Source organism: Euprymna scolopes, chromosome 24, assembly GCF_053919585.1.
Source record: "Euprymna scolopes isolate OS-2025 chromosome 24, ASM5391958v1, whole genome shotgun sequence".
Classification (NCBI taxonomy): Eukaryota; Metazoa; Mollusca; class Cephalopoda; order Sepiida; family Sepiolidae; genus Euprymna; species Euprymna scolopes.
Window position 1 is genome coordinate 107,780,062 of NC_136505.1, and position 16,790 is coordinate 107,796,851.

Sequence of the window (16,790 nt, forward strand, 5' to 3'; positions counted from 1 at the left end):
TAATAAATCTTCCCATAATTCCCTAACTCAGCGTCTCACACACTCCTGACGATGTGTAGATTATCACACAAAACGTTACAAGTTAAAAACCGCGAGAAAAAAATGCTTCGAACGTACATTCATACCTTCGATGTATATACAAGATAATACAAAACAGTGAAAAAATAAAAATTAAGGTGTTACAAAACAGAAGCTTTCTGTTGTCTGTACACACACACATATATATATATATATATATATATATATATATATATATATATATATTGTGGTTGCAAGGTTGAACAATAATTAGTAAGGAAATACAAGACGCAAACAACAAGATAACGCAATAATAAGTGTATTAAAGAAAAGGTATATTTACAATATGTACAAATGACGGTGTCGAATCAGAGAGTCTTGGTGGGAGGACATGTACGCTCTTCGTCGTCACTTCTGGTGGCATTTGAGTAAGACACACCAAGGCCAACCTAGGGTTGCCATTTATAGTGTTATGTTATTCGCATATGCAAATAAGTGGTTGCCACCACAACACCCCCCTCCCAAGATTTGAAGTCACACAGATTTCAATATCTTTTTCTTTTTGGGTTTACCATTAATGGTTCATTCACTTTTCTTTTCCTACCTGATCTTCGGGGTTCAGGTGCATTTTTAGGCGGTTCCAAATTAAAAGATTCGTATATGATATCTATGGTGTCCTCCCCTTCGACTGTTGTCGTATCATCATCATCTTGGATATGACATTTTTTTATCTGATTTAGGTGCCTTTTATGTATATTCTGTGGACCTTTAATCATGTATGTACAATCACCAATGCGTTTATCCACTACTCCACATTCCCAGTAAGATGTGTTATTTCTGTAGCACTTAAAATATACTCGATCTCCCGAGTTATATTTCTTTCTTCTCGTGTGTGTAGTGTTTCGGATAATTGCCTGCCTTGGCAATAGTTTGTCAAACGCTGATTTTACCTTTCTGGCAAACATTAGATCAGCTGGTGATATGTTTGATGGTGTACTAGGATGTGGTGTAATCCTATATACTTGCAAGAATTGTTGCAAAGCTTTTTCTGTTGGTGTTCCAATGGATTTCTTTAACGCTCGTTTTAGCGTGTCCACGAACCTTTCCGCGAGGCCGTTCGACCTTGGATGATACGGCGGAGTCGTGATGTGCTTCACTCGGAATGTGTCGCAAAATTCCTTAAACTCTGCGGATGTGAACTGCGTTCCGTTGTCAGTGACCAGTGTGTCTGGTACACCGAATCTTGCAAACAACTCGTGTAGGAACCCTATTGAGTTGTTCGTTGTTGGATTCCTGCAACGCATTACCTCCGGCCATTTTGTGAAACTATCCACTACAATTAAATAATAGTTTTCACCTACTGGACCAGCGAAGTCCATGTGGATTCTCGACCATGGTTGGTCGGTTTTCGGCCAAGGTTTGTGTACTATAGGTGGAGATTTTGCCGCTAACTGGCATCCTTTACATTTATCAATTGTTGTCGCTATGTCAGTGTCCATGTTACGCCAGTACTCGTAGCTTCTCATTAACGACTTCATTCGATTTATCCCCGGATGTCCTGTGTGGAAATCTCTTAACATCCTATTCTGCAATGTTTTGGGTATTACCACTCTCTCGCTGTACACATCGTCACATATGGAGAAAACTTCCTGCACCTTTGTGTCCGTTATAATTTTCTCTTTTATGTCCTTTATATATTCGTCTTTCTCGGCTTCCCTTTTAATGTCCGACAAAGTTACGGGTAGTTCCTTAATGATGTTTGCTACCATATTTTTTACTTCAGCATTTGTCCGAATTGCTGCAATGACTGATTCTTCCAGATTGTGTTTCTGTGGTATCAGTCTTGACAGTCCATCCGCATGGCAAATCTTTTTTGATGCTAGATGTTGTAGCTGGAAATCGTAATTAAGTAGTATTGTACCCCAGCGCAGCAATCTATTTGCAGTGTATACCGGCAATCCTTTTTTTGATCCATAGATCGTGACTAACGGTTTATGGTCGGTTTCAAGTATGAATTGTCTACCATATAAATATCGGTGAAATTTTGTCACGGCAAAGATTATGCTCAACGCTTCTTTTTCGATTTGTGAATATGCCCTTTCGGCTGGTATCAGCGTTCTCGAAGCGTGCGCTATTGGTTTTCTAGACCCATCCGGCATAATATGTTGAATGCATGCTCCTAAGCCGTAGGATCTAGCGTCACTAGCGACGACTATTTTTAAGTTTGTGTCAAAGTGCGTTAAGAATAATTCGGATGTTAGTGCGCTCTTTATTTTGTCAAAAGCGGTTTGACATTCTTGCGTCCAGTTCCACGGTGTATCCTTTTTAAGCAGATTATTTAAGGGGGCTCGCAAGTTATGCATTCCTTCAATAAAAGATTGGTAATAATTTGCGAGTCGTAAGAAACTCTGCACGGTTGTTACATTATCGGGTGCTGGCATATTTTTTATTGCCGCAGATCTGTCTGGGTCTGGACGTCGTCCATGTTTGTTTATTATGTGTCCAAGATACTTAATCTCGCTCATACAAAAGTCACATTTACTTTCTTTTACTTTAAAGCTGAATTCTTGTATTCGAGTAAATACTTGTTTCAAATGTTCCTTATGTTCTTCTAGGGATTTGCTCCTGACAACATGTCGTCCAGGTATACACATGTGCACTCAATACCATTTAGCATGGTGTCCATCGCTTGCTGAAAGATGGCAGGCGCTACTTTGATGCCAAAAGGCAATCGGTTGTATTTGTATAATCCCTTATGCGTATTGATGCATAGTATTTTTGAGCAATTCTCCTCGACCGGTATTTGCAAATACGCGTCGCTCAAGTCTATCTTGGAGAAGATATTACCCCCATTCAACTTCGTGAATATTTCCTCTGGGCTTGGTAGGGGGTAATGGTGATCTTTTAATAGGGAGTTGACCCCGGTCGAAAAGTCTGCGCACACTCTAACTTCGTCATTCTTTTTCTTTACGTATACGGTGGGGGCTGCCCACTCGCTGTGTTCTATTTTTGATAGAATTCCCGTCTGTTCCAATCTATTTAATTCTTTATCAATCTTTTCCAACCCAGCAAACGGAACATTTCGCTTTTTTCTAAAAATTGGGCTGGCGTTTTCTTTAAGTTCAAACGAGGCTTTGAATTTATTGCAGCGACCTAAGTTAGTCGTGAATGCCTCAGGAAATAATTCTTTGAAATCGTCTTTTATATTTACTGTTGTTGGAGAAGAACATTCTAATTTTTTACAGAATGTATTGATTGGCTTATCCCATAGTCCGAATTTCTCAATTAAATCTATTCCAAACAGATTTTCACTATTTTTTAGTACGAATATTTTTGATTTCTTCGAAATCCCTTTCAATTTTATCGGGAGGACAACTTCTCCTTCAAATTTTATACCACCACCAGTTACCGTCCGGGCTGCTTTACTAGTTTTCATCATGGCCGGTTTTCCCAACTTTTTCCACGTATTCAGGTTTATTATAGAAACATCGGAGCCGGAGTCGAGTTGTAACTTTATTGATGTTTTAAATATTTCCACTTTTACGTATTTTCGCCGATCTTTGTCTAATTTTGTATTTGATTTTGTTTGCTGTACTCTCTTTCTGGTGTAATCTTTATATCTGCAGCAATCGCTTTTGTGTCCCACCTTCTTACAAATGTAGCATTTTTTCTTCTTATAAGGACAATCTGATTCCCAATGCTTTTCTGCACATCTCTTACAGTTATATCTAGGAAGAGGCTTGCTATATTGTGTACTATATTTATGGTTATTATCTTTGGAATATCCCGTTCCATTGCTTTTCTTTGTAAAGTTCTTGGTTGGTGCGTATGGTTTTCTAACTTTTCTTACATATGCCACTCCGGATTCTTCTATATTTTTTTGAATCCTTTTTTAGTGTAATGGCCCCTTCACAGTCCTCTGCTAGTTTCTGGAGGGTTAAATCTTGTTCAGATTCCAGCTTAGACAACACTCATCTGCGTATTTCTGCATTTTTCGTGGAAACTAACCCTTGAGCGAAGATTAGACATTTAAAATCTTCTACCGTTAGTTATGCAAGCTTAAAATTATCGCAGTTTTTATTGACAACTGATGCGTATGTCAAATAATCTTGGTTGTCCATCTTTCTTAGATTCATGCACAGCCATCTTTTATGAAAAAGAGATATATTTGGATTAAATAATTCTTTTAGTAATTTTACAGCTTCCATGAACTCTAATTCCGCAGTTTTTTTTAGGTAATATGTAATCTACGAATTTGCTGTGTTCTGATCTACCCAATTTTCTGAGTAAGAGGCTCACTTTCTGACTATTTGGCCAATTTTTACAGTCCAGTTGAAAAACATCCTCGTATCTTGTGTAGTATGCTTCAAAATTCTTCTCTTCCTCAGGCACATAATGAAATGTGTCCATGCTATTAAAAATAGTTGTATGGGAGAAATTAACACTATGGACATTTTCTCGTTTACTCTTTAGTAGTTCCAGTGTTTTAGCAAAACGTTCCTCTTGTCTTTCTTCATATTCCAATTGTAGTTTCTTTTCCCTTTCTTCCTGTTCCAATTGCAGTTTTTTTCTGCCTTAATTGCGCTATTTTCTGCTTTTCTTCTTGTTCCTGCTGCCATTTCAATAATCTGTCCTCTCTCTTTTCCTCGCGGTCAGCCTGTGCCTGTATTTGTGTTTGCAAAAGCTCGTTTTGTGTAGCTTGTCTGCGTTCATCCCGCTCAGCCTGTGCTTGTAAAAATTGCATGAACATTTTTGATAAGTCTTCCATGTTTTTTTTTTTTTAGTGTGTAGTTAAAAAAAATATTGTACCATGTACCATATACACCGGTTTGGGTTACAACAAAAAAGCAAATTGCTGTAAGCTCCTGTTTTCAATAATAATATCGCTGCTTGCAATAATATATTCTTTTTGCGAGTCACGCTGCAAAAAAATATAAAACAGGTTTATCTGGAATCACGAAATGGAATTGACTTTCCGTTCTTAGGCACTTACTAATAAGTAACTCTTTCCACAAAATAAAAGTTTGGTTTTTTTTTTTTTAATCGAGTCACAATTTAATAAATGTATGCAGTACATTTAGTTCTTTGAGTTTTTTTTCTCTAGTATTTTAGTAATTAAAATACCTCTTAAATTGAGATTACCTTTTTTTTCCGTGACGTTTTACTGTATTATCCGTTATTCAGTGACAACTTCAAGAAAAAAATCCTTTCCTTGAATTTTAGTTTTATCTGTGGTATTTCCTTTTAGTACCGACGTCAACCAAAACATTAATTAAAAAGTCCTTTAGTTGTTGTTTTGTTTACGGAGAACAGTAATTAGAATCCACTGGTGAACTTTTTTCGTAGGTTACTTCCTTGCTTTTCGTAATACGGGTCTGACCTGTGGTTTTTGCGACAGAACAATGTTCGCTTTTCGTTTGCAAGTTGGTCCTTTAGTAAGATTTGTCGTGTAGCGACAAACAAAAATTCACTTTTACATTCGTTTGCAAGTCGGATTCCCAGAAAACGGCGTAAATTGTCGCTTTTACCACGTTAGAGTTTTTTTTTTTTTCACTTGAGTTGAAACTTCTCTTTAGCGTAAAATTCGTTTGCTCGTCAACACTTTGTATTCCTTAAAAAAAAATGGTCAACCTTTGCGTTGTACTTTTTTTTTTAAATAGTTCTTCGTCAAACTGTTATATTTGACGCTTCATATCTCGTCGCCAACTGTTGTGGTTGCAAGGCTGAACAATAATTAGTAAGGAAATACAATGAAGACGCAAACAACAAGATAACGCAATAATAAGTGTATTAAAGAAAAGGTATATTTACAATATGTACAAATGACGGTGTCGAGTCAGAGTCTTGGTGGGAGGACATGTACGCTCTTCGGCGTCACTTCTGGTGGCATTTGAGTAAGACACACCAAGGCCAACCTAGGGTTGCCATTTATAGTGTTATGTTATTCGCATATGCAAATAAGTGGTTGCCACCACAACAATATATATATATATATATATATATATATATATATATATATATATATATATATATATATATGTATGTATATAGATAGATAGATAGATAGGTAGACTTGAAAAGAAAGATAGATAGATAGATAGGTAGATTTGAAAAGAAAGAGATAAATAGAAAGGTAGGTAGACAAAGCGAGAAAGAAAAATAAAGATAAATTACGGGCATTCCAAAAAATAATGCTTCCTATTTATCTATCTATCTATCTATCTATCTATCTATCTATCTTTTATTAAAAATCTATCTATCTCTCCACCTATCTATCTATCTATCTATCTATCTATCGATCTATCTGTCTATCTATCTATATATCTATCTATATGTTTATATCTATCTTTTTATATCTATCTATTTTATACTTATTTATCGTTTTATATATATCCATCTATATATGTTTTCTATATATGTATCTATCTGTTGTTTTTTTTCTCTCTCTCTCTATCTCTCTCGCTCTCTATCTATCTATCTATCTATCTATCTATCTATCTATTTCGCTCTCTCTCTATACATCTTGTCTGTATCTCTATCTTTCTATTTCTCTCTCTTTCTCGCTAGCGATCTATTTCCAACCTCCGTCACCTCTCTCGGTCGACTCGTTCACCTTAAGCGGTCTCAGCAGCTAATTAGCCCAATTGTGTTTCCTAGTATTTTAAACATTTATTAAAATTAATCACTAATTTACTTAATTGGATCATTAATTTGTCGGAAATCACTAAAGTGGCCATAGAAAAAGGGGAATAGGAAGAGTTAGATGAAAGGAAAGGAAGGGAAGAGAAAATGTTGTGGGCGGAGGTTGATTAGAAGAAATGGGTGGGGAGAGGAAGAAGACGAAGAATACCAAGTAATAAATAAACCCGCCGAAGCCATGACAACTACTACTACTACTACTACTACTACTACTACTACTACTACTACTACTACTGCAAATAAGTGACTATTGTTACGTCATGGAATAGAGAAAAGAGAAGTGTTAGTGGGCGGCGGAGGAGGAGGAATGGGGTTAGGGGAGGAAGATGTCGAAGAAAAACAAGGAGAATAATACCAAATAATAAATAAACCTGCCGAAGCTATGACAATAATGATTACTACTACTACCACTACTACTACTATGAATAAGTGATTAATGTTATGTTATTAAAGAGGAAGGAAAGAGAGAAGGAAGGTTAGAATGAATGAGGACAGGAGAGGAAGAAGACGAAGAAAAACAAGTAGAAAATCCATCATATAAAAGAGCAGTTGTCTGTGTTCATGTCTGTATGTTTGTATGTTTATTGCCCAAAGTAAAATTAAAAGTAAAACACAAAACAAACACCCACAAAGTTAGTATGTTCGTGATCGGCATTGCCTCGGATAAATTATATCTAATATTTAGAAAATCATCTTTGTTATTTAATCCAATGCAATTTTCTCCATTTGAAATACTTAATAATATGAAACTAATTTTGTTGTTATAAATGAAGGTATTACTTCTCTTATGCCACCTCATTCATCAAGGAATATATAACAAATTTTCTATATCTATGTGTATATGTGTGTATGTTCAGAGAGAGGAATGAACAAGGCAGAGAAGAAATAGGGCGTGCGTAGAGAGAGTGTGAAATAAAAAAAATCAGAATTACTTCCATTTAGTTATGTAATGTGACCGATACACTCGAACTGTGTTCGTTACAGTTCAAACCTCCCTCGGACCTTAACACCGTTCGGCACCATCGAAAAAGAACAAACAAACCAAAATAAATAAATCCGACTTGGGCCATTTTTTTTCTTTAAACACAAGTCGTTTATTACCGTTTTTCTTTCTTCCCGTCTCGACGCCAGCTTAAAGAGTCTCCCTCTACCATTGCGGGGCCGCATGTCCATCTCCCTTGATCTGCGTTTTTCTTTCTGCTCCACCACAAGACGACCGTAAACAGCTATTTCTCGTCTCCGACATTACACGTCCATCTTTTTCAGGCGCACTTTTTCTTCTTCAACCAAGTGGTATTCTTATTTTATTTTTCTTGTCGCGCCAGCTCGCGCGCACTTCCTAAATTGTATATATGCTTTTTTCCAGCTACTGCTGCTAATATTCACGCAAGCCAGCTATCTTACAGCTTCTGCTGCTATTTTTTCACGCGCTCATACACGCTCTGTAACAGCTAGCACATCAAGCGGTTTGTAAAATCGAGCACTCGTGAATAAACTTGCATCAGTTGAGGGTCAAAGAACGGAGATGATTTGTTAAATATTAGATACTAACCGTACTCGGCCACGCGTTGCTGTAGCTCAGTTTGTTTAAATAGAAATACAATAATAAAAATGTACTGTAAATTTACTGGGTATATATATCTATATTTATTTCACAAAAAGTTTCATTCTTTAATGTTTGTATACACTTGTTTTTTTTTGCAATTATTTTAACAAATGTTGTTTTTTTAACACACGCATACAAATACACGCACACAAAAACATGCATGCAAGAACTATAATAAGAACAATTAGAGACGCATGTTTTTTTTTGTTATGTTCTCAATATTTGTGGATACACAGTATTTTGTGACTTGGTGATATTTATAGCAAACGCCCAACGAATCGTGAAGTGCATATTTTAGACATCTTTTTTTTTAATAGAATTGTTTGTTTTTTTAAATAGAATTATTATTTTTTTTTTTAGGTTATCAATTACAAAAGACAACTAAAGAAGACTGGAGAGTACAGCAAAAAAATCAATCTATATAAAGTTGAGTTTTTATCACTGACATTGATGTTAAATAACTACTTTTTCTATTTAAAATGATTAAACTTCTTAATATACTCAGTCATGGACACGCAAGCGATTACATGAAGGTTTACTAATTTGCATATTTATTTTAAAAAATGAATATTAATTATTTATGGCTCATTATTAAATGGTTGCTTTCATTTCACTTATATGCTGAATTCAATTTATGCGTAGTTTCCACATTCTGCATAATTGCATAGAATTTAGAATGAAAACATTCTAGCCAATGAGAAATATATCCCCCCTCCCCACACATACACATTAGTAACGACCTCGGACCACAGCCGCCTTCCTAAGAAAGCAAATAACCCCAAAATACTATAAAACGAAAGCAAATAACCCCAAAATACTATAAAACAATATACACATTCCCAAACCAATAAAAGCAAACACACACACGCACACACACGCGCATACACACATACACATAAACACACGCACACACACACATACACACACCCTACCCCACCCTAAAGGAAAAGAAAAACACATTAGCAGAAAGAGATAGCGACTGACTACAGCGAGGTCAAAATCTCCCTGGACAAACCAAATAAAAAAGCAATAAAAAAAGCAATGAAAATTCAGCATACCAATGTATAATAAACACTTACAATCCTCTACCTCTTGGAAAAACTTCAAACTAACTATGAAAATCGCCATTTTTACACATTTGAAAATAATTTCTGACGAGGACGCATCAGACCGTCTGAAACGTACGTAAACGATTTCAATGACTTAAAAACATTATTACAATGATCCAAACATAATTCTCAATGAAAAACCAAGACACGGAATAATAAAATAATGTTAAAAAATACACATTGTTCGTGACTACTCCCTTATTTAAATATATATATATAAATATATATATATAATACAAAAATCTTATTATTGAGAACTTATTCAAATTTAAAAAAAAAACATTATAAACCTGTAAGGAAAGTATACAAAATTTTAATTATCCGACAAGGAATACAAATAAACACTAAATACCTTATTCCATGGAGTTAAAAAAAAATGCAATTCTTCTCAGAGAAAAGAGGTATGAAAAATATACGATAAAATTTGTAGCTTAATTGTAGCTTTGAAACTCATTCTGTTGTATAGCGGGTACATATTAGAGACACGTATAACGAGGACTCATAACAATAGGATGGTTATGACCTCCATATTCGGAGAGAGACATTTATAACAGAGCTGAGAGAGATTCGAATTCATTATTAAATTCTTTTATATCAGAGAGGGAGAATAATTATTGATGATGGCGGAGGGGGACACATAATACTTTAAAAGAGTTATACAAAGTTCGTTTACAAGATGATAGACAAAACGCATTTACCTTTCAGTGTTAATGACGACACGAAGACAAACAGTAACAAGATATAAATGCTGATTCTTTTATTTATCAGTCAGCCGATTGATGATTCAGGAATTCAAGCTTGTATGGCTTCATGGCCTTCTCTTCTCCTCCTTTGCCTCTAAGAGTATCAGCTCCATTAAGTCGCTGTCCAACTCTCGTCACTAACTGCCTCTATCACTGTGAGTGTGATTGTCTGATTCTCTCTTTAACTTCGAACCCTGTCTCAATATATTGAGAATCTCCTTTCTTTATAAGGTCAGAGGTGTGGTCAACCAACGTGACTTGATCACGTTTCAATTTACCCGTGCCATTCGCACATGTATATACACACCTCTGATAAACAAAAGAAATCTGTAAATAAATTTGTATCATTTAATCTATTTGTTATATAACATTTTCAACTTTGTTATTGTCCATTCTTTTAACTGACATATTTAATATCCAGTTATTTCTAAAAGAATAGACAATCGCTCTAACTCTGACATAGATAATATTTAGTCATTTGCGAGAAAAATGCCAATCGTTCTGCATTCCTAGCATTTCAACCTCTATTATCTTTTAACACTTGCATACTGGGTTCGATTCTCGTTTTCCTAATATAATTTTCAAACTTATCTACTTTTGCCTTCTTACTTACTGGGGTCTTGCCCCTTTTAATAATAATTATTGACCATCAGTTGTCGACCGGCGCAAAGCTACTATATGCATCGCTAGCATGCGACCATCTGTTCACCACAATTCAATAATAGCGTTTTTCTTTCTCGCCTCCCCACGATTGCAGGTAAGCATAAGTTAAGTGTAAAGTTTATTGACGCCGAAGCTCCCAGCTCCCCAAAAAGGGAACTATTTCATTGTGTCGCACTTTTAGTTTTATTTACTTCAAATTAGAAATTCCCTCCTTTTTTAGTTTATATTGTATAAGTAACTAGCGGGTAGACCTGATATTGCCCGGGATTGAATGATGATCAAGGAATGTGTCACACTGCAAATACTTTTATTGTCATCGAAATCGTTGCAATCGCCCATTTTTAAAAACCAAATCGATTAATTGCCTGCTCTAGTTGGGCACCCATCGCGATGAACCGCGAGGAAACTTCACATGCTTCACCGCAGTGACTTAGTCTACAAAACATTCTAGTCTACATTGCACTGTAGAGAACTTACTGTTGATTTTATAAAATTATTTAATGTATAACGACTTGAATTAAATTTAAAAATGTAAAATTCAATATCATGGTTCAATTGTACTCTAAACAGAAACATAATTTCGAACACGCCACTGTCATATCAAAGAACCTACTGTTGATTTTATATGCCTAGCTTTACTACTTGTACGGTGACGATGGCTTGAATTTAGGTTTAAAATGCAAAAGTCAAGTATCATGATTCAATTCTGTTCTAAACAGAAGCATTCACTTCGAACACGCCTCTGTCATATCAACTTGACAGTAATCGTCTCTGGGCACAATTCTGTTTACAGATTAAGGTTATTCTGACATGCACTATAGGTGGCTTTTGTCAAAATTCAGACTTGCTGACTTAATCGCTACCTACTCACGTAGTTAAAACTGGGACTATTTTACTGTTTGCTTCTGCTAGATTTGATGCAGCTGGATTAATGAACATATGTTTTGCTATGGTCGTTGTTTTTGCTATTAACCGCGTTTTATTTTTCTGAGTGTATCTCTTTCTTGTATCAAATGCGTTTCTCTCGCTATAGATATGTATATGTGTGCGTGTGTGAGTACGTGTGCGTACGTGTGTGTACGTATGTACGCATGTGCGTGTACGTGTGTACGTATATGTGTGTGTGTGTGTGGCGCGCGCGCGCGTGTGTGTGTGTGCGTGAGTGCGTGCTGATGGTTGCGCCTGAACTGTCCAGTCGTTTATTCACGGATTAATCCCCCCACCGGAGATTAGAGCAACAATAATCCGCCGCAAGTGTCCCCGCGCCTCATAAAACTGGATTTAATCGGATGCCGTAAGTTGTACTGTTTAATTCCTTATGAAATGACGATAATCGCCTGTCACCTGCGAATCGCACGGACGTAGTTCAACGCCAGAATTGTATATTAAATGCTAAAGCGCAATACAGATTTGCATCTCTCTCTTTCTCTTTTATTCTCTCACTGTCTATTTATCTATCCACTTCCTTTTGTAAGTTAACCAAGTTCGAGTAGATATTAATAAACGGGGTTTTATATCCGTTGTTCTAATTAGCGATACTTTGTAATGAACTCATCAAGTCACTCATCTCTTATAATGATTCTATCAACCCCTCTCATTGATTCTCTTTTTCTTTCTGTTTTATTCTCTCTCTTTCTCTCTCCTACCCTCTTTATCTCTTACTTTCTGTGTCTCTCTCTTTCTTTCCCTCTCCATGTTTTTCTCTGTCTCTGATAATCTCTCTCTCTCTCTCTCTATTTCGAACGCATCCCTGTCATATCAAAGAACCTACAGTTAATTTTATATGCCGGCTCTTTCGGTTTGTGTAATAATAAAACAGGCTGTATAAGACGTTAACTTTAGTCCAAATCGCTTATTCCTTCTTTCATTGTTTTTTTCCGATTATCGATTATCGATTATCGATACTTTTCAAAACATTAAGATACAGAAGTCATCTAAGAATACTTGCAAGCGCATAACGTACATTTGCGTAAAATTCCAGAAAAATCGGCCCAGCCGTTTAGGAGTTTAAAGGGAATTTTCTTTCTTACACATAAAGTTCCTTATATATATATATATATATATATATATATATATATGTGTGTGTGTGTGTGTGTGTGTGTGTGTGTAATGGTGTATATTGTTTTCAATATCTCTCCTTTTTGGGGTCTGATGAGGGGGTCTCTTTGAACTGATTCCACTGCACATATGTAACCAATAATATGTATGCAATAAACAGGCTGGTGGTTAGAACTGCCGACTACTAACGCAATGGTTGTAGGCTCAATCCACAGCTAGGGAAATGTGCTAGTCTAGACGCACTGATGAGTTGTGATACTACGAAACATTACTGTATGTAGATTACTATATATATATATATATATATATATATATATATATATATACATATACAATAAATAGAAACTATATGAAAAACATACCCATCTCTGTCTGTCTGTCTGTTTGTTTGTCTCCCTTTCTCTCTCTTTCTCTCTCTCTCTCTCTCTCTCTCTATATATATATATATATATATATATATATATATATATAAGTAGGTTGTAGTTTGCTTGAAGCATTGTTGAAGAAAATTATAAGGTAAAATTAAAAGCCAAGAACAATGCGAGATTTTTTTTTTTTTATATAGAGTAAAATTAAATGCAAACAAAAGAAATAAAGTTCTTTTTTTTGTTGTTTGTTTTTTCTTTTTCACACAAATTTTAACTCTAAACAACAGTAATTTTTTTTTCTGTTGTATTCACCATTGAATATATCACCATTGAATACAACAGAAAAAAAATTACTGTTGTTTAGAGTTAAAATTTGTGTGAAAAAGAAAAAACAAACAACAAAAAAAAGAACTTTATTTCTTTTGTTTGCATTTAATTTTACTCTATATATATAAAAAAAAAAATCTCGCATTGTTCTTGGCTTTTAATTTTACCTTATAATATATATATATATATATATATATATATATATATATATATATATATATATATATATATATATATACTGGCAGACTGCCCGGCATTGCCCGGTCGTAAAATATGCTTAAATACGATGTTTTGATTAATGTATAATTCGTATTTATTATCACAATTCGAAGAACTGCCCATGAGAATCTTTGATACACGTCCCATGTGATGAAGAGAGGTCAGATTATGCTCAAGACCATAAAAGAAAATCGTTTAGGAGATCCAAGAGGCTTTTAAACAAAATAAAACACCCCGCTGAACAAAACATACTTTGTTTCTTTTTTGAAACAAAAAGAACTTTGACCAGGACCAACAGGTAAAGAGAAGGAATGACAGATGGCTATGTGCTGACCCCTCCGTAGTTTCAAGACTCATGCACACAAATTTTCCTGCAACTGTTATGGACATGTGATGCCACCACATTTTTTTGTTCCACAAGGACTAAAAGCTTATTCTGCTACTTAGGTTGATATCTCGATCGATCGATGCCTCCGTTCAGTCTCGAAAGACAAAGGACACCCCCTGTAGGGGCAGCTCCGCGTGTAACTGTGAGGCAACGGTCGCGTAATCCATAACCACACCTCTCCTGAATCGACACTGTTTGGGTCCAGTGGCAAGGAGAAGAAGAGCAGGACGACTGGAAACAATGCCGAGATAAGCAGAGATCACATACAGCACATGGAAATCCCAAATAGTCACCCATTTAGTACTGACTAGGTTCAACGTTGCTTACATTCGCTGATCCACCGGTGTGTCAACCTGATTATGCCGGTTGATGTCTATGGTACTGTTGCAAAGTCATGGATCGATAGAGTAAGAAATGGAAGCAGCTATATTTTTCAATAAGATTCTGCACCATCACATAAGACCCAAATCATACAGGAATAGTTAGCAGAACAGTTTCATGATCACATGGCCTCCAACTTCTGACCCCCAAGCTCTCCAGATCTAAATCCGTTGGTTTATTACGTGTGAGAAGTTGTTGAGAAAGATGTTAATCCTCACAGCATCAAATGTTCTCTAAACGCATCCATAGTGAGAGTAATAGACAACATTGACGAGAACAATCTTATACACATTTGCCAAAGGTTTAAGCCTCGAATAGAAACGGTGGGAGATTTCATTAAATGAAATCTCTCTCTTTCTCTCTCTCTCTCTCTCTCTCTCTCTCTTTATATATATATATATATATATATATATATATATATGTATATATATATAAAAGTGAACGTGTCTGTGTGTGTGTGTGTGTCTGTGTACATTTCCCTACGGATTAACTCTCTCAATTTTCAGTCTACAGACTAGAAATTTAATATACAGGGTACTGAGATTCGGGAAAACCTTTGTAATCCGTTTTCGGCCAGAAATTTGGCTGTTAAGGGGTCAAAGTTCAATGATTTGGCTTTTGAGATCTCTACCAAACTCCTCCGCCAATTTTGGGTCTAAACACTTGAAATTTTAGATATATGTTCCTTGGACATAGATCTAACTTGATACTTTGATTTGAGCCGAAACAATAAATGTTAAGGGGTCATAATAGGGTCAAAGTTAAAAAAAATTTGACTGCTTTTTTTTTTGTTTGCTCAACGTACACCACCAAACACCCGGGCAACGCCGGGCTGAAATGCTAGTAATTAAATAAGAGTGTTGTTTTATTTAATTACAGGTGTGTTATATTTGTATTTTTATTATCCTGAAAAATGTAATAAATCTTCTCAAACAGCGGGAGGCACTTGTATATACAAGGTGGAACGATGAATCTGTTGCCCTAAAGAGACAAAACTATATCTTTATTTTAAGACTTTTGTTGAAAATATCAGATGACTTAATTATATAGTAGAGCTGACATCTATTTAATGTAACCGCTTTTAGCAGATATCTCCGCCTCGATACGTCTCCGGAACTGGGAGCATGCTTTTTCCACAAGCGCCAGCGAGTGTTCGGAGAATACTCGGCGGATGGCAGCAACCAGGCTGGCTTTGATGTTGTGCGAGGTCATGTTTGTGATGTTCTCGACATATGACCAAATGAAGTAGTCCAGCAGGTTCAAGTCCGATTAGGAGGAGGATCAGTATGAGAAGGGTACAAAGTCATAATACTCCTTCTGAAGCCAAGCTTGGGTTTTGTTGGACTTGCTGGCTGGCGCCGTGTCCTGCAGCAACACCCAGGGTCCGCCAGCGGGCACCAGATTGCACAATGGGATCACCACATTCTTCAGCACATACAGGTAAACTTTGATCTTGATTTTAAGACGACTTCGAAGATGTGAGGTGGCATGATGTGGCCCTCACTTAAAACCACTCCAAAGACCATAACCGTGACCGAAAACTTCATTGAGCTGTGCCCTCAAGCGTTGAACCGTCCGGATTTTCATTTTGAGGGGGCTAGGAATAGTTCTGTTGTCATAACTTGGATCGGTAGAGAGCATGAGTTGTACAGCGGCACATCTCTAATCTCGTTGGTTGAACATTGCATCACTTTTACACACGATAGAAGGCTCCTATTACTATTGGAATTTGTGCACAACTGGCCAACTAGTAGACGGCCTGCAAAACATACAAAAAAAGCAACCCGGTTCTCATCAAACGGAAATGGAATAATGTCATCTTTTCTAGGGCTAAATTTTATCGTTCTTTCCCTCTCTCTCTCTTTATATATATATATATATATATATATATATATATATATATATATATATATATATATATATATGTATATATATATATGTATACATACATACATACATACACTCTATGTTATTAATTCTAAGTGGCGCACAAAGTAGAGCGTACAAGCACTGACACATATGTGCACATCATTTTCGATATGAAAAATCTGACTATCGATTTTTTCAAAAATCTAGATTGATTTGTGGAGTTTTGTGATTTTTCATTTCAGAGATCAGTTTATAAGATCACACACACACACACACACACACACACACACACACACACACACACACACACACGCATATATATATATGCACGTAATAGTAATA